The sequence below is a fragment of the Leptodactylus fuscus genome, chromosome 3 (assembly GCF_031893055.1).
Source record: "Leptodactylus fuscus isolate aLepFus1 chromosome 3, aLepFus1.hap2, whole genome shotgun sequence".
Classification (NCBI taxonomy): Eukaryota; Metazoa; Chordata; class Amphibia; order Anura; family Leptodactylidae; genus Leptodactylus; species Leptodactylus fuscus.
In genome coordinates this window covers 223,328,621-223,351,739 of record NC_134267.1, presented here as the reverse complement: position 1 = coordinate 223,351,739, position 23,119 = coordinate 223,328,621, and the positions used below count along the sequence as shown (strand labels likewise).

At 45.6% G+C, this 23,119-nt stretch overlaps 23 non-coding genes across 23 annotated transcripts; all 23 read left to right on the top strand.

Annotated features, from left to right (window-relative positions):
* Nucleotides 1–1,318: 1,318 nt before the first annotated feature.
* TRNAR-UCU (transfer RNA arginine (anticodon UCU)) lies at nt 1,319–1,404 on the top strand. The gene is given in 2 exon segments: nt 1,319–1,355; nt 1,369–1,404. It is a non-coding gene; the product is annotated as a tRNA-Arg (tRNA).
* A 616-nt stretch (nt 1,405–2,020) lies between these two features.
* On the top strand, nt 2,021–2,106 carry TRNAR-UCU (transfer RNA arginine (anticodon UCU)). Its single transcript is given in 2 exon segments — nt 2,021–2,057; nt 2,071–2,106. It is a non-coding gene; the product is annotated as a tRNA-Arg (tRNA).
* Nucleotides 2,107–2,722: 616 nt separating this feature from the next.
* On the top strand, nt 2,723–2,808 carry TRNAR-UCU (transfer RNA arginine (anticodon UCU)). Its single transcript is given in 2 exon segments — nt 2,723–2,759; nt 2,773–2,808. It is a non-coding gene; the product is annotated as a tRNA-Arg (tRNA).
* Nucleotides 2,809–3,424: 616 nt separating this feature from the next.
* TRNAR-UCU (transfer RNA arginine (anticodon UCU)) lies at nt 3,425–3,510 on the top strand. The gene is given in 2 exon segments: nt 3,425–3,461; nt 3,475–3,510. It is a non-coding gene; the product is annotated as a tRNA-Arg (tRNA).
* Nucleotides 3,511–4,126: 616 nt separating this feature from the next.
* Nucleotides 4,127–4,212, top strand: TRNAR-UCU (transfer RNA arginine (anticodon UCU)). Its single transcript is given in 2 exon segments — nt 4,127–4,163; nt 4,177–4,212. It is a non-coding gene; the product is annotated as a tRNA-Arg (tRNA).
* A 616-nt stretch (nt 4,213–4,828) lies between these two features.
* Nucleotides 4,829–4,914, top strand: TRNAR-UCU (transfer RNA arginine (anticodon UCU)). The gene is given in 2 exon segments: nt 4,829–4,865; nt 4,879–4,914. It is a non-coding gene; the product is annotated as a tRNA-Arg (tRNA).
* A 616-nt stretch (nt 4,915–5,530) lies between these two features.
* TRNAR-UCU (transfer RNA arginine (anticodon UCU)) lies at nt 5,531–5,616 on the top strand. The gene is given in 2 exon segments: nt 5,531–5,567; nt 5,581–5,616. It is a non-coding gene; the product is annotated as a tRNA-Arg (tRNA).
* A 616-nt stretch (nt 5,617–6,232) lies between these two features.
* TRNAR-UCU (transfer RNA arginine (anticodon UCU)) lies at nt 6,233–6,318 on the top strand. Its single transcript is given in 2 exon segments — nt 6,233–6,269; nt 6,283–6,318. It is a non-coding gene; the product is annotated as a tRNA-Arg (tRNA).
* A 616-nt stretch (nt 6,319–6,934) lies between these two features.
* TRNAR-UCU (transfer RNA arginine (anticodon UCU)) lies at nt 6,935–7,020 on the top strand. Its single transcript is given in 2 exon segments — nt 6,935–6,971; nt 6,985–7,020. It is a non-coding gene; the product is annotated as a tRNA-Arg (tRNA).
* A 616-nt stretch (nt 7,021–7,636) lies between these two features.
* TRNAR-UCU (transfer RNA arginine (anticodon UCU)) lies at nt 7,637–7,722 on the top strand. The gene is given in 2 exon segments: nt 7,637–7,673; nt 7,687–7,722. It is a non-coding gene; the product is annotated as a tRNA-Arg (tRNA).
* A 3,716-nt stretch (nt 7,723–11,438) lies between these two features.
* Nucleotides 11,439–11,524, top strand: TRNAR-UCU (transfer RNA arginine (anticodon UCU)). Its single transcript is given in 2 exon segments — nt 11,439–11,475; nt 11,489–11,524. It is a non-coding gene; the product is annotated as a tRNA-Arg (tRNA).
* A 616-nt stretch (nt 11,525–12,140) lies between these two features.
* On the top strand, nt 12,141–12,226 carry TRNAR-UCU (transfer RNA arginine (anticodon UCU)). The gene is given in 2 exon segments: nt 12,141–12,177; nt 12,191–12,226. It is a non-coding gene; the product is annotated as a tRNA-Arg (tRNA).
* A 616-nt stretch (nt 12,227–12,842) lies between these two features.
* Nucleotides 12,843–12,928, top strand: TRNAR-UCU (transfer RNA arginine (anticodon UCU)). Its single transcript is given in 2 exon segments — nt 12,843–12,879; nt 12,893–12,928. It is a non-coding gene; the product is annotated as a tRNA-Arg (tRNA).
* Nucleotides 12,929–13,544: 616 nt separating this feature from the next.
* Nucleotides 13,545–13,630, top strand: TRNAR-UCU (transfer RNA arginine (anticodon UCU)). Its single transcript is given in 2 exon segments — nt 13,545–13,581; nt 13,595–13,630. It is a non-coding gene; the product is annotated as a tRNA-Arg (tRNA).
* Nucleotides 13,631–14,246: 616 nt separating this feature from the next.
* TRNAR-UCU (transfer RNA arginine (anticodon UCU)) lies at nt 14,247–14,332 on the top strand. The gene is given in 2 exon segments: nt 14,247–14,283; nt 14,297–14,332. It is a non-coding gene; the product is annotated as a tRNA-Arg (tRNA).
* Nucleotides 14,333–14,948: 616 nt separating this feature from the next.
* On the top strand, nt 14,949–15,034 carry TRNAR-UCU (transfer RNA arginine (anticodon UCU)). The gene is given in 2 exon segments: nt 14,949–14,985; nt 14,999–15,034. It is a non-coding gene; the product is annotated as a tRNA-Arg (tRNA).
* A 616-nt stretch (nt 15,035–15,650) lies between these two features.
* TRNAR-UCU (transfer RNA arginine (anticodon UCU)) lies at nt 15,651–15,736 on the top strand. Its single transcript is given in 2 exon segments — nt 15,651–15,687; nt 15,701–15,736. It is a non-coding gene; the product is annotated as a tRNA-Arg (tRNA).
* Nucleotides 15,737–16,352: 616 nt separating this feature from the next.
* Nucleotides 16,353–16,438, top strand: TRNAR-UCU (transfer RNA arginine (anticodon UCU)). The gene is given in 2 exon segments: nt 16,353–16,389; nt 16,403–16,438. It is a non-coding gene; the product is annotated as a tRNA-Arg (tRNA).
* A 616-nt stretch (nt 16,439–17,054) lies between these two features.
* Nucleotides 17,055–17,140, top strand: TRNAR-UCU (transfer RNA arginine (anticodon UCU)). Its single transcript is given in 2 exon segments — nt 17,055–17,091; nt 17,105–17,140. It is a non-coding gene; the product is annotated as a tRNA-Arg (tRNA).
* Nucleotides 17,141–17,756: 616 nt separating this feature from the next.
* On the top strand, nt 17,757–17,842 carry TRNAR-UCU (transfer RNA arginine (anticodon UCU)). The gene is given in 2 exon segments: nt 17,757–17,793; nt 17,807–17,842. It is a non-coding gene; the product is annotated as a tRNA-Arg (tRNA).
* Nucleotides 17,843–18,458: 616 nt separating this feature from the next.
* Nucleotides 18,459–18,544, top strand: TRNAR-UCU (transfer RNA arginine (anticodon UCU)). The gene is given in 2 exon segments: nt 18,459–18,495; nt 18,509–18,544. It is a non-coding gene; the product is annotated as a tRNA-Arg (tRNA).
* A 3,716-nt stretch (nt 18,545–22,260) lies between these two features.
* Nucleotides 22,261–22,346, top strand: TRNAR-UCU (transfer RNA arginine (anticodon UCU)). The gene is given in 2 exon segments: nt 22,261–22,297; nt 22,311–22,346. It is a non-coding gene; the product is annotated as a tRNA-Arg (tRNA).
* A 616-nt stretch (nt 22,347–22,962) lies between these two features.
* On the top strand, nt 22,963–23,048 carry TRNAR-UCU (transfer RNA arginine (anticodon UCU)). Its single transcript is given in 2 exon segments — nt 22,963–22,999; nt 23,013–23,048. It is a non-coding gene; the product is annotated as a tRNA-Arg (tRNA).
* Nucleotides 23,049–23,119: the final 71 nt, after the last annotated feature.

Below are 23,119 nucleotides of genomic sequence, written 5' to 3'. Positions count from 1 at the left end.
AGTTTTGGACCAAACCTGAAGTACAATCTTTGTGTCCAATCTTAAAGGGAGTCTGTTCCAGAACCCAGCCCTGCAGATAGATAGGTTAACATCACCTGAATTCAAGGGTATTTCCCTCTTGCGGATGGTTGTTTCCGTTGGCAAGAAATCTATGCCTTTTTTGGCAAAATGCAAAGGAGCGCTTTGAAGCAACAAGGGCGTGGCCGCTAGGTAATAGCCTTGATTTGAAGGTTGTGGGTTGGAGTCCCTCCAGAGTCAAATTTTGGACCATTTTTGATAGTAAAAGTTGTATATTCTCAGGCCATTTTCCAACGGTGCTAAGGACAGAATCGGGCTTCATAGCCAAGGTTTGAGAGCACTGGTCTGCGGTATAAACCGCCCGTCCTGGGGCCTCACTGGTCAAAGTACATTAATGAGACAACGGTGCTTTGCATGCTGTTAAGTTGACTCTTATGAATATCTAGGAAACAAGGAGCCACACCAATATTATAAAGCTGAGCTTTCATCTTTAGCCTGAAAATGATCACTCGCTAGATGTTGTGTTTTTGTAGGATTCTTTCACAAGAGCCATTCACATGTCAGCTCAACAAACGATTTAGTAGACACATTGTACGTAGGCTCTTTGGCGCAATGGATAGCGCATTGGACTTCTAGAAGAGAGTAGTGATTCAAAGGTTGTGGGTTCGAGTCCCACCAGAGATGAGTTTTGGACCAAACCTGAAGTACAATCTTTGTGTCCAATCTTAAAGGGAGTCTGTTCCAGAACCCAGCCCTGCAGATAGATAGGTTAACATCACCTGAATTCAAGGGTATTTCCCTCTTGCGGATGGTTGTTTCCGTTGGCAAGAAATCTCTGCCTTTTTTGGCAAAATGCAAAGGAGCGCTTTGAAGCAACAAGGGCGTGGCCGCTAGGTAATAGCCTTGATTTGAAGGTTGTGGGTTGGAGTCCCTCCAGAGTCAAATTTTGGACCATTTTTGATAGTAAAAGTTGTATATTCTTAGGCCATTTTCCAACGGTGCTAAGGACAGAATCGGGCTTCATAGCCAAGGTTTGAGAGCACTGGTCTGCGGTATAAACCGCCCGTCCTGGGGCCTCACTGGTCAAAGTACATTAATGAGACAACGGTGCTTTACATGCTGTTAAGTTGACTCTTATGAATATCTAGAAAACAAGGAGCCACACCAATATTATAAAGCTGAGCTTTCATCTTTAGCCTGAAAATGATCACTCGCTAGATGTTGTGTTTTTGTAGGATTCTTTCACAAGAGCCATTCACATGTCAGCTCAACAAACGATTTAGTAGACACATTGTACGTAGGCTCTTTGGCGCAATGGATAGCGCATTGGACTTCTAGAAGAGAGTATTGATTCAAAGGTTGTGGGTTCGAGTCCCACCAGAGTCGAGTTTTGGACCAAACCTGAAGTACAATCTTTGTGTCCAATCTTAAAGGGAGTCTGTTCCAGAACCCAGCCCTGAAGATTGATAGGTTAACATCACCTGAATTCAAGGGTATTTCCCTCTTGCGGATGGTTGTTTCCGTTGGCAAGAAATCTATGCCTTTTTTGGCAAAATGCAAAGGAGCGCTTTGAAGCAACAAGGGCGTGGCCGCTAGGTAATAGCCTTGATTTGAAGGTTGTGGGTTGGAGTCCCTCCAGAGTCAAATTTTGGACCATTTTTGATAGTAAAAGTTGTATATTCTCAGGCCATTTTCCAACGGTGCTAAGGACAGAATCGGGCTTCATAGCCAAGGTTTGAGAGCACTGGTCTGTGGTATAAACCGCCTGTCCTGGGGCCTCACTGGTCAAAGTACATTAATGAGACAACGGTGCTTTGCATGCTGTTAAGTTGACTCTTATGAATATCTAGAAAACAAGGAGCCACACCAATATTATAAATCTGAGCTTTCATCTTTAGCCTGAAAATGATCACTCGCTAGATGTTGTGTTTTTGTAGGATTCTTTCAAAAGAGCCATTCACATGTCAGCTCAACAAACGATTTAGTAGACTCATTGTACGTAGGCTCTGTGGCGCAATGGATAGCGCATTGGACTTCTAGAAGAGAGTAGTGATTCAAAGGTTGTGGGTTCGAGTCCCACCAGAGATGAGTTTTGGACCAAACCTGAAGTACAATCTTTGTGTCCAATCTTAAAGGGAGTCTGTTCCAGAACCCAGCCCTGCAGATAGATAGGTTAACATCACCTGAATTCAAGGGTATTTCCCTCTTGCGGATGGTTGTTTCCGTTGGCAAGAAATCTCTGCCTTTTTTGGCAAAATGCAAAGGAGCGCTTTGAAGCAACAAGGGCGTGGCCGCTAGGTAATAGCCTTGATTTGAAGGTTGTGGGTTGGAGTCCCTCCAGAGTCAAATTTTGGACCATTTTTGATAGTAAAAGTTGTATATTCTCAGGCCATTTTCCAACGGTGCTAAGGACAGAATCGGGCTTCATAGCCAAGGTTTGAGAGCACTGCTCTGCGGTATAAACCGCCCGTCCTGGGGCCTCACTGGTCAAAGTACATTAATGAGACAACGGTGCTTTGCATGCTGTTAAGTTGACTCTTATGAATATCTAGAAAACAAGGAGCCACACCAATATTATAAAGCTGAGCTTTCATCTTTAGCCTGAAAATGATCACCCGCTAGATGTTGTGTTTTTGTAGGATTCTTTCACAAGAGCCATTCACATGTCAGCTCAACAAACGATTTAGTAGACTCATTGTACGTAGGCTCTGTGGCGCAATGGATAGCGCATTGGACTTCTAGAAGAGAGTAGTGATTCAAAGGTTGTGGGTTCGAGTCCCACCAGAGTCGAGTTTTGGACCAAATCTGAAGTACAATCTTTGTGCCCAATCTTAAAGGGAGTCTGTTCCAGAACCTAGCCCTGCAGATAGATAGGTTAACATCACCTGAATTCAAGGGTATTTCCCTCTTGCGGATGGTTGTTTCCGTTGGCAAGAAATCTCTGCCTTTTTTGGCAAAATGCAAAGGAGCGCTTTGAAGCAACAAGGGCGTGGCCGCTAGGTAATAGCCTTGATTTGAAGGTTATGGGTTGGAGTCCCTCCAGAGTCAAATTTTGGACCATTTTTGATAGTAAAAGTTGTATATTCTCAGGCCATTTTCCAACGGTGCTAAGGACAGAATCGGGCTTCATAGCCAATTTTTGAGAGCACTGGTCTGCGGTATAAACCGCCCGTCCTGGGGCCTCACTGGTCAAAGTACATTAATGAGACAACGGTGCTTTGCATGCTGTTAAGTTGACTCTTATGAATATCTAGAAAACAAGGAGCCACACCAATATTATAAAGCTGAGCTTTCATCTTTAGCCTGAAAATGATCACCCGCTAGATGTTGTGTTTTTGTAGGATTCTTTCACAAGAGTCATTCACATGTCAGCTCAACAAACAATTTAGTAGATTTGTTGTACGTAGGCTCTGTGGCGCAATGGATAGCGCATTGGACTTCTAGAAGAGAGTAGTGATTCAAAGGTTGTGGGTTCGAGTCCCACCAGAGTCGAGTTTTGGACCAAACCTGAAGTACAATCTTTGTGTCCAATCTTAAAGGGAGTCTGTTCCAGAACCCATCCCTGCAGATAGATAGGTTAACATCACCTGAATTCAAGGGTATTTCCCTCTTGTGGATGGTTGTTTCTGTTGGCAAGAAATCTCTGCCTTTTTTGGCAAAATGCAAAGGAGCGCTTTGAAGCAACAAGCTCGTGGCCGCTAGGTAATAGCCTTGATTTGAAGGTTGTGGGTTGGAGTCCCTCCAGAGTCAAATTTTGGACCATTTTTGATAGTAAAAGTTGTATATTCTCAGGCCATTTTCCAATGGTGCTAAGGACAGAATCGGGCTTCATAGCCAAGGTTTGAGAGCACTGGTCTGCGGTATAAACCGCCCGTCCTGGGGCCTCACTGGTCAAAGTACATTAATGAGACAACGGTGCTTTGCATGCTGTTAAGTTGACTCTTATGAATATCTAGAAAACAAGGAGCCACACCAATATTATAAAGCTGAGCTTTCATCTTTAGCCTGAAAATGATCACTCGCTAGATGTTGTGTTTTTGTAGGATTCTTTCACAAGAGCCATTCACATGTCAGCTCAACAAACGATTTAGTAGACTCATTGTACGTAGGCTCTGTGGCGCAATGGATAGTGCATTGGACTTCTAGAAGAGAGTATTGATTCAAAGGTTGTGGGTTCAAGTCCCACCAGAGTTGAGTTTTGGACCAAACCTGAAGTACAATCTTTGTGTCCAATCTTAAAGGGAGTCTGTTCCAGAACCCAGCCCTGCAGATAGATAGGTTAACATCACCTGAATTCAAGGGTATTTCCCTCTTGCGGATGGTTGTTTCCGTTGGCAAGAAATCTCTGCCTTTTTTGGCAAAATGCAAAGGAGCGCTTTGAAGCAACAAGGGCGTGGCCGCTAGGTAATAGCCTTGATTTGAAGGTTGTGGGTTGGAGTCCCTCCAGAGTCAAATTTTGGACCATTTTTGATAGTAAAAGTTGTATATTCTCAGGCCATTTTCCAACGGTGCTAAGGACAGAATCGGGCTTCATAGCCAATTTTTGAGAGCACTGGTCTGCGGTATAAACTGCCCGTCCTGGGGCCTCACTGGTCAAAGTACATTAATGAGACAACGGTGCTTTGCATGCTGTTAAGTTGACTCTTATGAATATCTAGAAAACAAGGAGCCACACCAATATTATAAAGCTGAGCTTTCATCTTTAGCCTGAAAATGATCACCCGCTAGATGTTGTGTTTTTGTAGGATTCTTTCACAAGAGTCATTCACATGTCAGCTCAACAAACAATTTAGTAGACTTGTTGTACGTAGGCTCTGTGGCGCAATGGATAGCGCATTGGACTTCTAGAAGAGAGTAGTGCTTCAAAGGTTGTGGGTTCGAGTCCCACCAGAGTCGAGTTTTGGACCAAACCTGAAGTACAATCTTTGTGTCCAATCTTAAAGGGAGTCTGTTCCAGAACCCAGCCCTGCAGATAGATAGGTTAACATCACCTGAATTCAAGGGTATTTCCCTCTTGCGGATGGTTGTTTCTGTTGGCAAGAAATCTCTGCCTTTTTTGGCAAAATGCAAAGGAGCGCTTTGAAGCAACAAGGGCGTGGCCGCTAGGTAATAGCCTTGATTTGAAGGTTGTGGGTTGGAGTCCCTCCAGAGTCAAATTTTGGACCATTTTTGATAGTAAAAGTTGTATATTCTCAGGCCATTTTCCAACAGTGCTAAGGACAGAATCGGGCTTCATAGCCAAGGTTTGAGAGCACTGGTCTGCGGTATAAACCGCCCGTTCTGGGGCCTCACTGGTCAAAGTACATTAATGAGACAACGGTGCTTTGCATGCTGTTAAGTTGACTCTTATGAATATCTAGAAAACAAGGAGCCACACCAATATTATAAAGCTGAGCTTTCATCTTTAGCCTGAAAATGATCACTCGCTAGATGTTGTGTTTTTGTAGGATTCTTTCACAAGAGCCATTCACATGTCAGCTCAACAAACGATTTAGTAGACTCATTGTACGTAGGCTCTGTGGCGCAATGGATAGTGCATTGGACTTCTAGAAGAGAGTAGTGATTCAAAGGTTGTGGGTTCGAGTCCCACCAGAGTTGAGTTTTGGACCAAACCTGAAGTACAATCTTTGTGTCCAATCTTAAAGGGAGTCTGTTCCAGAACCCAGCCCTGCAGATAGATAGGTTAACATCACCTGAATTCAAGGGTATTTCCCTCTTGCGGATGGTTGTTTCCGTTGGCAAGAAATCTCTGCCTTTTTTGGCAAAATGCAAAGGAGCGCTTTGAAGCAACAAGGGCGTGGCCGCTAGGTAATAGCCTTGATTTGAAGGTTGTGGGTTGGAGTCCCTCCAGAGTCAAATTTTGGACCATTTTTGATAGTAAAAGTTGTATATTCTCAGGCCATTTTCCAACGGTGCTAAGGACAGAATCGGGCTTCATAGCCAAGGTTTGAGAGCACTGCTCTGCAGTATAAACCGCCCGTCCTGGGGCCTCACTGGTCAAAGTACATTAATGAGACAACGGTGCTTTGCATGCTGTTAAGTTGACTCTTATGAATATCTAGAAAACAAGGAGCCACACCAATATTATAAAGCTGAGCTTTCATCTTTAGCCTGAAAATGATCACCCGCTAGATGTTGTGTTTTTGTAGGATTCTTTCACAAGAGCCATTCACATGTCAGCTCAACAAACGATTTAGTAGACTCATTGTACGTAGGCTCTGTGGCGCAATGGATAGCGCATTGGACTTCTAGAAGAGAGTAGTGATTCAAAGGTTGTGGGTTCGAGTCCCACCAGAGTCGAGTTTTGGACCAAATCTGAAGTACAATCTTTGTGCCCAATCTTAAAGGGAGTCTGTTCCAGAACCTAGCCCTGCAGATAGATAGGTTAACATCACCTGAATTCAAGGGTATTTCCCTCTTGCGGATGGTTGTTTCCGTTGGCAAGAAATCTCTGCCTTTTTTGGCAAAATGCAAAGGAGCGCTTTGAAGCAACAAGGGCGTGGCCGCTAGGTAATAGCCTTGATTTGAAGGTTATGGGTTGGAGTCCCTCCAGAGTCAAATTTTGGACCATTTTTGATAGTAAAAGTTGTATATTCTCAGGCCATTTTCCAACGGTGCTAAGGACAGAATCGGGCTTCATAGCCAAGGTTTGAGAGCACTGGTCTGCGGTATAAACCGCCCGTCCTGGAGCCTCACTGGTCAAAGTACATTAATGAGACAACGGTGCTTTGCATGCTGTTAAGTTGACTCTTATGAATATCTAGAAAACAAGGAGCCACACCAATATTATAAAGCTGAGCTTTCATCTTTAGCCTGAAAATGATCACTCGCTAGATGTTGTGTTTTTGTAGGATTCTTTCACAAGAGCCATTCACATGTCAGCTCAACAAACGATTTAGTAGACTCATTGTACGTAGGCTCTGTGGCGCAATGGATAGCGCATTGGACTTCTAGAAGAGAGTATTGATTCAAAGGTTGTGGGTTCAAGTCCCACCAGAGTTGAGTTTTGGACCAAACCTGAAGTACAATCTTTGTGTCCAATCTTAAAGGGAGTCTGTTCCAGAACCCAGCCCTGCAGATAGATAGGTTAACATCACCTGAATTCAAGGGTATTTCCCTCTTGCGGATGGTTGTTTCCGTTGGCAAGAAATCTCTGCCTTTTTTGGCAAAATGCAAAGGAGCGCTTTGAAGCAACAAGGGCGTGGCCGCTAGGTAATAGCCTTGATTTGAAGGTTGTGGGTTGGAGTCCCTCCAGAGTCAAATTTTGGACCATTTTTGATAGTAAAAGTTGTATATTCTCAGGCCATTTTCCAACGGTGCTAAGGACAGAATTGGGCTTCATAGCCAAGGTTTGAGAGCACTGGTCTGCGGTATAAACCGCCCGTCCTGGGGCCTCACTGGTCAAAGTACATTAATGAGACAACGGTGCTTTGCATCCTGTTAAGTTGACTCTTATGAATATCTAGAAAACAAGGAGCCACACCAATATTATAAAGCTGAGCTTTCATCTTTAGCCTGAAAATGATCACTCGCTAGATGTTGTGTTTTTGTAGGATTCTTTCACAAGAGCCATTCACATGTCAGCTCAACAAACGATTTAGTAGACTCATTGAACGTAGGCTCTGTGGCGCAATGGATAGCGCATTGGACTTCTAGAAGAGAGTAGTGATTCAAAGGTTGTGGGTTCGAGTCCCACCAGAGTCGAGTTTTGGACCAAACCTGAAGTACAATCTATGTGTCCAATCTTAAAGGGAGTCTGTTCCAGAACCCAGCCCTGAAGATTGATAGGTTAACATCACCTGAATTCAAGGGTATTTCCCTCTTGCGGATGGTTGTTTCCGTTGTCAAGAAATCTCTGCCTTTTTTGGCAAAATGCAAAGGAGCGCTTTGAAGCAACAAGGGCGTGGCCTCTAGGTAATAGCCTTGATTTGAAGGTTGTGTGTTGGAGTCCCTCCAGAGTCAAATTTTGGACCATTTTTGATAGTAAAAGTTGTATATTCTCAGGCCATTTTCCAACGGTGCTAAGGAAAGAATTGGGCTTCATAGCCAAGGTTTGAGAGCTCTGGTCTGCGGTATAAACCGCCCGTCCTGGGGCCTCACTGGTCAAAGTACAGTAATGAGACAACGGTGCTTTGCATGCTGTTAAGTTGACTCTAATGAATATCTAGAAAACAAGGAGCCACACCAATATTATAAAGCTGAGCTTTCATCTTTAGCCTGAAAATGATCACTCGCTAGATGTTGTGTGTCACGGAGCAAAGGTATACGTCTTCCTCCGGAAGGTCTTTTGAATCAACACGGACGCAAGAGGTCGGGAGACAACAGCAATTTATTGTAATCCACAAAGTTAGTAGCCGGCGGCGGTCACATCAACCGTAACAACAATAAGTCCACAGAAGTCACAATCCAATGATAGCTTTGGCTCCTTGGTCCTGTAACTAAATCCTGGCTCTCTGCAGAGCTGTGCACAGGCCGGCTAACACATACTAACTGCTAGCTACAACTATATACTAACACTTACATCCTATATCTGTGGGTGGGAAGGGCTGAGTCACAGATCCTTCCCCCCTCACCTATACCAAGGAGAGCAGACTCCCTGTCTACTATGGACAATGCACCATCCAACATCTTCTTGGAGACACTGATCAGATTATCTCCACCCATTGTCCTCACTAGTTAGAGGTATTTGCATACAATGTGCTAACACACTAGACCCCAATCAGCCAACTACACATTGATGTATATAACAGGTTAGAGAATACATTCCACATGAAATATATATTACACATGGCCTATAGTATAGACTCTAACCATCCCGTGACAACCCCTCCCCCTCTCAAAACATGTGCATGACACAATTGGCCTACACAGGTAAATTGGGGAATGCACATCAGTCTCTATAGCTCATATGTCCTCCTGCCGGGATAACCCATCTGTGTTCTGGTGTTGGTTCCCTCGGCGGTACTGAATGGTAAAGTTGTAGGGTTGAAGGGCTGGCATCTGGCAGAAAATCCGGTGGATCCATGTTGGCGTCTCTCTAAGCTTGGCTTCGGGTCACTGCTCCCACAAAGTGGCACTGTAGATTTCCAACATCGTTGCCTAACAGAACATCGGCCGGCAGCCCGCTCATCACACCAATTGTGCATCGTTTTGGTCCATAACCATAGTCGAGTTCCACGGTAGCTTTAGGAATACGTTTCCGAGTACCTCCTGCCAACTCGATAGAAAGGCCAGGGCCCTCCTCTAGGGCCTCGGGTCGAACCACTCGGGGGTCCGCTACCGTTAGGAAAGCTCCCGAGTCCCGGAATCCAACAACTGTTCGGCCATCCAGTAGGACCTCCTGCAAGTGCTTCCACTGAAGGTTTGCAGGATGTGTGGCGGAAGGCTGAATCCCATAGACCCCTGGAGGTGGAACAGATGGGTCATTCATGGAGTCACCTGGAAATGGGGCCAAACTTTCTGTCCTAGGGGTGGTTCCCAGGTAGTGAATAGGCCGGGATGCCACGGTGGCCCGTGCCCCCATGTTAACAGGGCAACTAGCTTGCAAATGTCCAGGCCGCCCGCACCCAAAACATCTGCGCTCTAGCATTCTTCCAGTGGGTCGTTGTCTAGGGACAGGGTTGTTCATAGCTGGAGGCCGATGGGCTGGGGCAGGGGTAGAGGGGGAATTGTAATCCTGAGGCCGGGCACGAAAGGTGGGTGGCTGGCTGAAGGGTGTCTGGCGGACTGTGGTAGTTTTCCGCTCCTCTGCAAACAACCTCTTCCACTGCGGCTTGATGGTCAGGCCCTCATCTGCAAGGGAAGCAGCTTGCTCAACTGTGGCTGGGTTCCGTTCCAGCACCCACTCACGGATCTCAGCGGGGCACTGGGAAAAGAACTGTTCCTTAAGTATGACTTGGAGGATCTTATCGACTGTGACAGCCTCCTCTCCTTCTAGCCAGCGCTTGCATGCTTGCTTCAACTTGTGGGCGAACATGTGGAAGGAGCTTCCCCCATTGTAAGACAAAGAGCGGAACTGAACTCGGTAGGTCTCTGGAGTGACTGCATAATACTTCTGCACCGCTCTTTTAATGGCCTCATAGTCCCGCTGATCACTAGGGTCCATGGCTCTGAGAGCTTCCGCAGCCCCATCTCGTAGGTGCCCCACCAGATACCGGACCCAATCCTTTTCTGGGACTTCCATCAGGTGGCACTGGTGTTCGAAGTCCTGAAAATATCCATCAACATCCCCAGCCGCTTCATCAAAGGTCTTGAAGTGTTTATGGGAGACATATGGTGGTTCTCTCACTGTTGGGCTGGGGGTCGACGTTTGATTATAATTCCGCGTAGTTATCTCAGCCATTCGCATTTCATGCGCCATTCTTTCCTTTTCATGCGCCATTCTCTGTTCCTCCTTCTCCGTTTCCTGAGCCCTCTGTAATGCTCTACTCCTTTGCTCTGCAGTTGCTCCTAGCCCCAGCACTGCCAATTCCTCCTCATACAAAACAACCCATCTGCTCTTTTGGGTCTGTACCTGCCACTCCCGTATCTCTCCAGTCTCCTGGGGGCAGCCCTCCTCATGGTCGCTTCGCAGGGTCATCTCCTCCAGTGCCTCGATCAGTTGATCTTTCGTTCTTCCCTGGTAACTCAGGTTTAGTTCCCGGGCCCTTACTTGTAGACTTGCAATAGTCCAGTTCCTGTATTCTGAGGTTGTGGCTCCATTAATCGCTGGGCTGTTGTAGTCCATCTCGCTGTCCGCTGTTGATCCCACCGCTGCCCACCAGTTGTCACGGAGCAAAGGTATACGTCTTCCTCCGGAAGGTCTTTTGAATCAACACGGACGCAAGAGGTCGGGAGACAACAGCAATTTATTGTAATCCACAAAGTTAGTAGCCGGCGGCGGTCACATCAACCGTAACAACAATAAGTCCACAGAAGTCACAATCCAATGATAGCTTTGGCTCCTTGGTCCTGTAACTAAATCCTGGCTCTCTGCAGAGCTGTGCACAGGCCGGCTAACACATACTAACTGCTAGCTACAACTATATACTAACACTTACATCCTATATCTGTGGGTGGGAAGGGCTGAGTCACAGATCCTTCCCCCCTCACCTATACCAAGGAGAGCAGACTCCCTGTCTACTATGGACAATGCACCATCCAACATCTTCTTGGAGACACTGATCAGATTATCTCCACCCATTGTCCTCACTAGTTAGAGGTATTTGCGTACAATGTGCTAACACACTAGACCCCAATCAGCCAACTACACATTGATGTATATAACAGGTTAGAGAATACATTCCACATGAAATATATATTACACATGGCCTATAGTATAGACTCTAACCATCCCGTGACATTGTGTTTTTGTAGGATTCTTTCACAAGAGCCATTCACATGTCAGCTCAACAAACGATTTAGTAGACTCGTTGTACGTAGGCTCTTTGGCGCAATGGATAGCGCATTGGACTTCTAGAAGAGAGTATTGATTCAAAGGTTGTGGGTTCGAGTCCCACCAGAGTCGAGTTTTGGACCAAACCGGAAGTACAATCTTTGTGTCCAATCTTAAAGGGAGTCTGTTCCAGAACCCAGCCCTGCAGATAGATAGGTTAACATCACCTGAATTCAAGGGTATTTCCCTCTTGCGGATAGTTGTTTCCGTTGGCAAGAAATCTCTGCCTTTTTTGGCAAAATGCAAAGGAGCGCTTTGAAGCAACAAGGGCGTGGCCGCTAGGTAATAGCCTTGATTTGAAGGTTGTGGGTTGGAGTCCCTCCAGAGTCAAATTTTGGACCATTTTTGATAGTAAAAGTTGTATATTCTCAGGCCATTTTCCAACGGTGCTAAGGACAGAATCGGGCTTCATAGCCAATTTTTGAGAGCACTGGTCTGCGGTATAAACTGCCCGTCCTGGGGCCTCACTGGTCAAAGTACATTAATGAGACAACGGTGCTTTGCATGCTGTTAAGTTGACTCTTATGAATATCTAGAAAACAAGGAGCCACACCAATATTATAAAGCTGAGCTTTCATCTTTAGCCTGAAAATGATCACCCGCTAGATGTTGTGTTTTTGTAGGATTCTTTCACAAGAGTCATTCACATGTCAGCTCAACAAACAATTTAGTAGACTTGTTGTACGTAGGCTCTGTGGCGCAATGGATAGCGCATTGGACTTCTAGAAGAGAGTAGTGATTCAAAGGTTGTGGGTTCGAGTCCCACCAGAGTCGAGTTTTGGACCAAACCTGAAGTACAATCTTTGTGTCCAATCTTAAAGGGAGTCTGTTCCAGAACCCAGCCCTGCAGATAGATAGGTTAACATCACCTGAATTCAAGGGTATTTCCCTCTTGCGGATGGTTGTTTCTGTTGGCAAGAAATCTCTGCCTTTTTTGGCAAAATGCAAAGGAGCGCTTTGAAGCAACAAGGGCGTGGCCGCTAGGTAATAGCCTTGATTTGAAGGTTGTGGGTTGGAGTCCCTCCAGAGTCAAATTTTGGACCATTTTTGATAGTAAAAGTTGTATATTCTCAGGCCATTTTCCAACAGTGCTAAGGACAGAATCGGGCTTCATAGCCAAGGTTTGAGAGCACTGGTCTGCGGTATAAACCGCCCGTTCTGGGGCCTCACTAGTCAAAGTACATTAATGAGACAACGGTGCTTTGCATGCTGTTAAGTTGACTCTTATGAATATCTAGAAAACAAGGAGCCACACCAATATTATAAAGCTGAGCTTTCATCTTTAGCCTGAAAATGATCACTCGCTAGATGTTGTGTTTTTGTAGGATTCTTTCACAAGAGTCATTCACATGTCAGCTCAACAAACAATTTAGTAGATTTGTTGTACGTAGGCTCTGTGGCGCAATGGATAGCGCATTGGACTTCTAGAAGAGAGTAGTGATTTAAAGGTTGTGGGTTCGAGTCCCACCAGAGTCGAGTTTTGGACCAAACCTGAAGTACAATCTTTGTGTCCAATCTTAAAGGGAGTCTGTTCCAGAACCCATCCCTGCAGATAGATAGGTTAACATCACCTGAATTCAAGGGTATTTCCCTCTTGTGGATGGTTGTTTCTGTTGGCAAGAAATCTCTGCCTTTTTTGGCAAAATGCAAAAGAGCGCTTTGAAGCAACAAGCTCGTGGCCGCTAGGTAATAGCCTTGATTTGAAGGTTGTGGGTTGGAGTCCCTCCAGAGTCAAATTTTGGACCATTTTTGATAGTAAAAGTTGTATATTCTCAGGCCATTTTCCAACGGTGCTAAGGACAGAATCGGGCTTCATAGCCAAGGTTTGAGAGCACTGGTCTGCGGTATAAACCGCCCGTCCTGGGGCCTCACTGGTCAAAGTACATTAATGAGACAACGGTGCTTTGCATGCTGTTAAGTTGACTCTTATGAATATCTAGAAAACAAGGAGCCACACCAATATTATAAAGCTGAGCTTTCATCTTTAGCCTGAAAATGATCACTCGCTAGATGTTGTGTTTTTGTAGGATTCTTTCACAAGAGCCATTCACATGTCAGCTCAACAAACAATTTAGTAGACTCATTGTACGTAGGCTCTGTGGCGCAATGGATAGCGCATTGGACTTCTAGAAGAGAGTATTGATTCAAAGGTTGTGGGTTCAAGTCCCACCAGAGTTGAGTTTTGGACCAAACCTGAAGTACAATCTTTGTGTCCAATCTTAAAGGGAGTCTGTTCCAGAACCCAGCCCTGCAGATAGATAGGTTAACATCACCTGAATTCAAGGGTATTTCCCTCTTGCGGATGGTTGTTTCCGTTGGCAAGAAATCTCTGCCTTTTTTAGCAAAATGCAAAGGAGCGCTTTGAAGCAACAAGGGCGTGGCCGCTAGGTAATAGCCTTGATTTGAAGGTTGTGGGTTGGAGTCCCTCCAGAGTCAAATTTTGGACCATTTTTGATAGTAAAAGTTGTATATTCTCAGGCCATTTTCCAACGGTGCTAAGGACAGAATTGGGCTTCATAGCCAAGGTTTGAGAGCACTGGTCTGCGGTATAAACCGCCCGTCCTGGGGCCTCACTGGTCAAAGTACATTAATGAGACAACGGTGCTTTGCATCCTGTTAAGTTGACTCTTATGAATATCTAGAAAACAAGGAGCCACACCAATATTATAAAGCTGAGCTTTCATCTTTAGCCTGAAAATGATCACTCGCTAGATGTTGTGTTTTTGTAGGATTCTTTCACAAGAGCCATTCACATGTCAGCTCAACAAACGATTTAGTAGACTCATTGAACGTAGGCTCTGTGGCGCAATGGATAGCGCATTGGACTTCTAGAAGAGAGTAGTGATTCAAAGGTTGTGGGTTCGAGTCCCACCAGAGTCGAGTTTTGGACCAAACCGGAAGTACAATCTTTGTGTCCAATCTTAAAGGGAGTCTGTTCCAGAACCCAGCCCTGCAGATAGATAGGTTAACATCACCTGAATTCAAGGGTATTTCCCTCTTGCGGATAGTTGTTTCCGTTGGCAAGAAATCTCTGCCTTTTTTGGCAAAATGCAAAGGAGCGCTTTGAAGCAACAAGGGCGTGGCCGCTAGGTAATAGCCTTGATTTGAAGGTTGTGGGTTGGAGTCCCTCCAGAGTCAAATTTTGGACCATTTTTGATAGTAAAAGTTGTATATTCTCAGGCCATTTTCCAACGGTGCTAAGGACAGAATCGGGCTTCATAGCCAATTTTTGAGAGCACTGGTCTGCGGTATAAACTGCCCGTCCTGGGGCCTCACTGGTCAAAGTACATTAATGAGACAACGGTGCTTTGCATGCTGTTAAGTTGACTCTTATGAATATCTAGAAAACAAGGAGCCACACCAATATTTTAAAGCTGAGCTTTCATCTTTAGCCTGAAAATGATCACCCGCTAGATGTTGTGTTTTTGTAGGATTCTTTCACAAGAGTCATTCACATGTCAGATCAACAAACAATTTAGTAGACTTGTTGTACGTAGGCTCTGTGGCGCAATGGATAGCGCATTGGACTTCTAGAAGAGAGTAGTGATTCAAAGGTTGTGGGTTCGAGTCCCACCAGAGTCGAGTTTTGGACCAAACCTGAAGTACAATCTTTGTGTCCAATCTTAAAGGGAGTCTGTTCCAGAACCCAGCCCTGCAGATAGATAGGTTAACATCACCTGAATTCAAGGGTATTTCCCTCTTGCGGATGGTTGTTTCTGTTGGCAAGAAATCTCTGCCTTTTTTGGCAAAATGCAAAGGAGCGCTTTGAAGCAACAAGGGCGTGGCCGCTAGGTAATAGCCTTGATTTGAAGGTTGTGGGTTGGAGTCCCTCCAGAGTCAAATTTTGGACCATTTTTGATAGTAAAAGTTGTATATTCTCAGGCCATTTTCCAACAGTGCTAAGGACAGAATCGGGCTTCATAGCCAAGGTTTGAGAGCACTGGTCTGCGGTATAAACCGCCCGTTCTGGGGCCTCACTGGTCAAAGTACATTAATGAGACAACGGTGCTTTGCATGCTGTTAAGTTGACTCTTATGAATATCTAGAAAACAAGGAGCCACACCAATATTATAAAGCTGAGCTTTCATCTTTAGCCTGAAAATGATCACTCGCTAGATGTTGTGTTTTTGTAGGATTCTTTCACAAGAGCCATTCACATGTCAGCTCAACAAACGATTTAGTAGACTCATTGTACGTAGGCTCTGTGGCGCAATGGATAGTGCATTGGACTTCTAGAAGAGAGTAGTGATTCAAAGGTTGTGGGTTCGAGTCCCACCAGAGTTGAGTTTTGGACCAAACCTGAAGTACAATCTTTGTGTCCAATCTTAAAGGGAGTCTGTTCCAGAAGCCAGCCCTGCAGATAGATAGGTTAACATCACCTGAATTCAAGGGTATTTCCCTCTTGCGGATGGTTGTTTCCGTTGGCAAGAAATCTCTGCCTTTTTTGGCAAAATGCAAAGGAGCGCTTTGAAGCAACAAGGGCGTGGCCGCTAGGTAATAGCCTTGATTTGAAGGTTGTGGGTTGGAGTCCCTCCAGAGTCAAATTTTGGACCATTTTTGATAGTAAAAGTTGTATATTCTCAGGCCATTTTCCAACGGTGCTAAGGACAGAATCGGGCTTCATAGCCAAGGTTTGAGAGCACTGGTCTGCGGTATAAACTGCCCGTCCTGGGGCCTCACTGGTCAAAGTACATTAATGAGACAACGGTGCTTTGCATGCTGTTAAGTTGACTCTTATGAATATCTAGAAAACAAGGAGCCACACCAATATTATAAAGCTGAGCTTTCATCTTTAGCCTGAAAATGATCACTCGCTAGATGTTGTGTTTTTGTAGGATTCTTTCACAAGAGCCATTCACATGTCAGCTCAACAAACGATTTAGTAGACACATTGTACGTAGGCTCTTTGGCGCAATGGATAGCGCATTGGACTTCTAGAAGAGAGTATTGATTCAAAGGTTGTGGGTTCGAGTCCCACCAGAGTCGAGTTTTGGACCAAACCTGAAGTACAATCTTTGTGTCCAATCTTAAAGGGAGTCTGTTCCAGAACCCAGCCCTGCAGATAGATAGGTTAACATCACCTGAATTCAACGGTATTTCCCTCTTGCGGATAGTTGTTTCCGTTGGCAAGAAATCTTTGCCTTTTTTGGCAAAATGAAAAGGAGCGCTTTGAAGCAACAAGGGCGTGGCTGCTAGGTAATAGCCTTGATTTGAAGGTTGTGGGTTGGAGTCTCTCCAGAGTCAAATTTTGGACCATTTTTGATAGTAAAAGTTGTATATTCTCAGGCCATTTTCCAACGGTGCTAAGGACAGAATCGGGCTTCATAGCCAAGGTTTGAGAGCACTGGTCTGTGGTATAAACCGCCTGTCCTGGGGCCTCACTGGTCAAAGTACATTAATGAGACAACGGTGCTTTGCATGTTGTTAAGTTGACTCTTATGAATATCTAGAAAACAAGGAGCCACACCAATATTATAAATCTGAGCTTTCATCTTTAGCCTGAAAATGATCACTCGCTAGATGTTGTGTTTTTGTAGGATTCTTTCAAAAGAGCCATTCACATGTCAGCTCAACAAACGATTTAGTAGACACATTGTACGTAGGCTCTTTGGCGCAATGGATAGCGCATTGGACTTCTAGAAGAGAGTATTGATTCAAAGGTTGTGGGTTCGAGTCCCACCAGAGTCGAGTTTTGGACCAAACCTGAAGTACAATCTTTGTGTCCAATCTTAAAGGGAGTCTGTTCCAGAACCCAGCCCTGAAGATTGATAGGTTAACATCACCTGAATTCAAGGGTATTTCCCTCTTGCGGATGGTTGTTTCCGTTGGCAAGAAATCTCTGCCTTTTTTGGCAAAATGCAAAGGAGCGCTTTGAAGCAACAAGGGCGTGGCCGCTAGGTAATAGCCTTGATTTGAAGGTTGTGGGTTGGAGTCCCTCCAGAGTCAAATTTTGGACCATTTTTGATAGTAAAAGTTGTATATTCTCAGGCCATTTTCCAACGGTGCTAAGGACAGAATCGGGCTTCATAGCCAAGGTTTGAGAGCACTGGTCTGCGGTATAAACCGCCCGTCCTGGAGCCTCACTGGTCAAAGTACATTAATGAGACAACGGTGCTTTGCATGCTGTTAAGTTGACTCTTATGAATATCTAGAAAACAAGGAGCCACACCAATATTATAAAGCTGAGCTTTCATCTTTAGCCTGAAAATGATCACTCGCTAGATGTTGTGTTTTTGTAGGATTCTTTCACAAGAGCCATTCACATGTCAGCTCAACAAACGATTTAGTAGACTCATTGTACGTAGGCTCTGTGGCGCAATGGATAGCGCATTGGACTTCTAGAAGAGAGTATTGATTCAAAGGTTGTGGGTTCAAGTCCCACCAGAGTTGAGTTTTGGACCAAACCTGAAGTACAATCTTTGTGTCCAATCTTAAAGGGAGTCTGTTCCAGAACCCAGCCCTGCAGATAGATAGGTTAACATCACCTGAATTCAAGGGTATTTCCCTCTTGCGGATGGTTGTTTCCGTTGGCAAGAAATCTCTGCCTTTTTTGGCAAAATGCAAAGGAGCGCTTTGAAGCAACAAGGGCGTGGCCGCTAGGTAATAGCCTTGATTTGAAGGTTGTGGGTTGGAGTCCCTCCAGAGTCAAATTTTGGACCATTTTTGATAGTAAAAGTTGTATATTCTCAGGCCATTTTCCAACGGTGCTAAGGACAGAATTGGGCTTCATAGCCAAGGTTTGAGAGCACTGGTCTGCGGTATAAACCGCCCGTCCTGGGGCCTCACTGGTCAAAGTACATTAATGAGACAACGGTGCTTTGCATCCTGTTAAGTTGACTCTTATGAATATCTAGAAAACAAGGAGCCACACCAATATTATAAAGCTGAGCTTTCATCTTTAGCCTGAAAATGATCACTCGCTAGATGTTGTGTTTTTGTAGGATTCTTTCACAAGAGCCATTCACATGTCAGCTCAACAAACGATTTAGTAGACTCATTGAACGTAGGCTCTGTGGCGCAATGGATAGCGCATTGGACTTCTAGAAGAGAGTAGTGATTCAAAGGTTGTGGGTTCGAGTCCCACCAGAGTCGAGTTTTGGACCAAACCTGAAGTACAATCTATGTGTCCAATCTTAAAGGGAGTCTGTTCCAGAACCCAGCCCTGAAGATTGATAGGTTAACATCACCTGAATTCAAGGGTATTTCCCTCTTGCGGATGGTTGTTTCCGTTGTCAAGAAATCTCTGCCTTTTTTGGCAAAATGCAAAGGAGCGCTTTGAAGCAACAAGGGCGTGGCCTCTAGGTAATAGCCTTGATTTGAAGGTTGTGTGTTGGAGTCCCTCCAGAGTCAAATTTTGGACCATTTTTGATAGTAAAAGTTGTATATTCTCAGGCCATTTTCCAACGGTGCTAAGGAAAGAATTGGGCTTCATAGCCAAGGTTTGAGAGCTCTGGTCTGCGGTATAAACCGCCCGTCCTGGGGCCTCACTGGTCAAAGTACAGTAATGAGACAACGGTGCTTTGCATGCTGTTAAGTTGACTCTAATGAATATCTAGAAAACAAGGAGCCACACCAATATTATAAAGCTGAGCTTTCATCTTTAGCCTGAAAATGATCACTCGCTAGATGTTGTGTGTCACGGAGCAAAGGTATACGTCTTCCTCCGGAAGGTCTTTTGAATCAACACGGACGCAAGAGGTCGGGAGACAACAGCAATTTATTGTAATCCACAAAGTTAGTAGCCGGCGGCGGTCACATCAACCGTAACAACAATAAGTCCACAGAAGTCACAATCCAATGATAGCTTTGGCTCCTTGGTCCTGTAACTAAATCCTGGCTCTCTGCAGAGCTGTGCACAGGCCGGCTAACACATACTAACTGCTAGCTACAACTATATACTAACACTTACATCCTATATCTGTGGGTGGGAAGGGCTGAGTCACAGATCCTTCCCCCCTCACCTATACCAAGGAGAGCAGACTCCCTGTCTACTATGGACAATGCACCATCCAACATCTTCTTGGAGACACTGATCAGATTATCTCCACCCATTGTCCTCACTAGTTAGAGGTATTTGCATACAATGTGCTAACACACTAGACCCCAATCAGCCAACTACACATTGATGTATATAACAGGTTAGAGAATACATTCCACATGAAATATATATTACACATGGCCTATAGTATAGACTCTAACCATCCCGTGACAACCCCTCCCCCTCTCAAAACATGTGCATGACACAATTGGCCTACACAGGTAAATTGGGGAATGCACATCAGTCTCTATAGCTCATATGTCCTCCTGCCGGGATAACCCATCTGTGTTCTGGTGTTGGTTCCCTCGGCGGTACTGAATGGTAAAGTTGTAGGGTTGAAGGGCTGGCATCTGGCAGAAAATCCGGTGGATCCATGTTGGCGTCTCTCTAAGCTTGGCTTCGGGTCACTGCTCCCACAAAGTGGCACTGTAGATTTCCAACATCGTTGCCTAACAGAACATCGGCCGGCAGCCCGCTCATCACACCAATTGTGCATCGTTTTGGTCCATAACCATAGTCGAGTTCCACGGTAGCTTTAGGAATACGTTTCCGAGTACCTCCTGCCAACTCGATAGAAAGGCCAGGGCCCTCCTCTAGGGCCTCGGGTCGAACCACTCGGGGGTCCGCTACCGTTAGGAAAGCTCCCGAGTCCCGGAATCCAACAACTGTTCGGCCATCCAGTAGGACCTCCTGCAAGTGCTTCCACTGAAGGTTTGCAGGATGTGTGGCGGAAGGCTGAATCCCATAGACCCCTGGAGGTGGAACAGATGGGTCATTCATGGAGTCACCTGGAAATGGGGCCAAACTTTCTGTCCTAGGGGTGGTTCCCAGGTAGTGAATAGGCCGGGATGCCACGGTGGCCCGTGCCCCCATGTTAACAGGGCAACTAGCTTGCAAATGTCCAGGCCGCCCGCACCCAAAACATCTGCGCTCTAGCATTCTTCCAGTGGGTCGTTGTCTAGGGACAGGGTTGTTCATAGCTGGAGGCCGATGGGCTGGGGCAGGGGTAGAGGGGGAATTGTAATCCTGAGGCCGGGCACGAAAGGTGGGTGGCTGGCTGAAGGGTGTCTGGCGGACTGTGGTAGTTTTCCGCTCCTCTGCAAACAACCTCTTCCACTGCGGCTTGATGGTCAGGCCCTCATCTGCAAGGGAAGCAGCTTGCTCAACTGTGGCTGGGTTCCGTTCCAGCACCCACTCACGGATCTCAGCGGGGCACTGGGAAAAGAACTGTTCCTTAAGTATGACTTGGAGGATCTTATCGACTGTGACAGCCTCCTCTCCTTCTAGCCAGCGCTTGCATGCTTGCTTCAACTTGTGGGCGAACATGTGGAAGGAGCTTCCCCCATTGTAAGACAAAGAGCGGAACTGAACTCGGTAGGTCTCTGGAGTGACTGCATAATACTTCTGCACCGCTCTTTTAATGGCCTCATAGTCCCGCTGATCACTAGGGTCCATGGCTCTGAGAGCTTCCGCAGCCCCATCTCGTAGGTGCCCCACCAGATACCGGACCCAATCCTTTTCTGGGACTTCCATCAGGTGGCACTGGTGTTCGAAGTCCTGAAAATATCCATCAACATCCCCAGCCGCTTCATCAAAGGTCTTGAAGTGTTTATGGGAGACATATGGTGGTTCTCTCACTGTTGGGCTGGGGGTCGACGTTTGATTATAATTCCGCGTAGTTATCTCAGCCATTCGCATTTCATGCGCCATTCTTTCCTTTTCATGCGCCATTCTCTGTTCCTCCTTCTCCGTTTCCTGAGCCCTCTGTAATGCTCTACTCCTTTGCTCTGCAGTTGCTCCTAGCCCCAGCACTGCCAATTCCTCCTCATACAAAACAACCCATCTGCTCTTTTGGGTCTGTACCTGCCACTCCCGTATCTCTCCAGTCTCCTGGGGGCAGCCCTCCTCATGGTCGCTTCGCAGGGTCATCTCCTCCAGTGCCTCGATCAGTTGATCTTTCGTTCTTCCCTGGTAACTCAGGTTTAGTTCCCGGGCCCTTACTTGTAGACTTGCAATAGTCCAGTTCCTGTATTCTGAGGTTGTGGCTCCATTAATCGCTGGGCTGTTGTAGTCCATCTCGCTGTCCGCTGTTGATCCCACCGCTGCCCACCAGTTGTCACGGAGCAAAGGTATACGTCTTCCTCCGGAAGGTCTTTTGAATCAACACGGACGCAAGAGGTCGGGAGACAACAGCAATTTATTGTAATCCACAAAGTTAGTAGCCGGCGGCGGTCACATCAACCGTAACAACAATAAGTCCACAGAAGTCACAATCCAATGATAGCTTTGGCTCCTTGGTCCTGTAACTAAATCCTGGCTCTCTGCAGAGCTGTGCACAGGCCGGCTAACACATACTAACTGCTAGCTACAACTATATACTAACACTTACATCCTATATCTGTGGGTGGGAAGGGCTGAGTCACAGATCCTTCCCCCCTCACCTATACCAAGGAGAGCAGACTCCCTGTCTACTATGGACAATGCACCATCCAACATCTTCTTGGAGACACTGATCAGATTATCTCCACCCATTGTCCTCACTAGTTAGAGGTATTTGCGTACAATGTGCTAACACACTAGACCCCAATCAGCCAACTACACATTGATGTATATAACAGGTTAGAGAATACATTCCACATGAAATATATATTACACATGGCCTATAGTATAGACTCTAACCATCCCGTGACATTGTGTTTTTGTAGGATTCTTTCACAAGAGCCATTCACATGTCAGCTCAACAAACGATTTAGTAGACTCGTTGTACGTAGGCTCTTTGGCGCAATGGATAGCGCATTGGACTTCTAGAAGAGAGTATTGATTCAAAGGTTGTGGGTTCGAGTCCCACCAGAGTCGAGTTTTGGACCAAACCGGAAGTACAATCTTTGTGTCCAATCTTAAAGGGAGTCTGTTCCAGAACCCAGCCCTGCAGATAGATAGGTTAACATCACCTGAATTCAAGGGTATTTCCCTCTTGCGGATAGTTGTTTCCGTTGGCAAGAAATCTCTGCCTTTTTTGGCAAAATGCAAAGGAGCGCTTTGAAGCAACAAGGGCGTGGCCGCTAGGTAATAGCCTTGATTTGAAGGTTGTGGGTTGGAGTCCCTCCAGAGTCAAATTTTGGACCATTTTTGATAGTAAAAGTTGTATATTCTCAGGCCATTTTCCAACGGTGCTAAGGACAGAATCGGGCTTCATAGCCAATTTTTGAGAGCACTGGTCTGCGGTATAAACTGCCCGTCCTGGGGCCTCACTGGTCAAAGTACATTAATGAGACAACGGTGCTTTGCATGCTGTTAAGTTGACTCTTATGAATATCTAGAAAACAAGGAGCCACACCAATATTATAAAGCTGAGCTTTCATCTTTAGCCTGAAAATGATCACCCGCTAGATGTTGTGTTTTTGTAGGATTCTTTCACAAGAGTCATTCACATGTCAGCTCAACAAACAATTTAGTAGACTTGTTGTACGTAGGCTCTGTGGCGCAATGGATAGCGCATTGGACTTCTAGAAGAGAGTAGTGATTCAAAGGTTGTGGGTTCGAGTCCCACCAGAGTCGCGTTTTGGACCAAACCTGAAGTACAATCTTTGTGTCCAATCTTAAAGGGAGTCTGTTCCAGAACCCAGCCC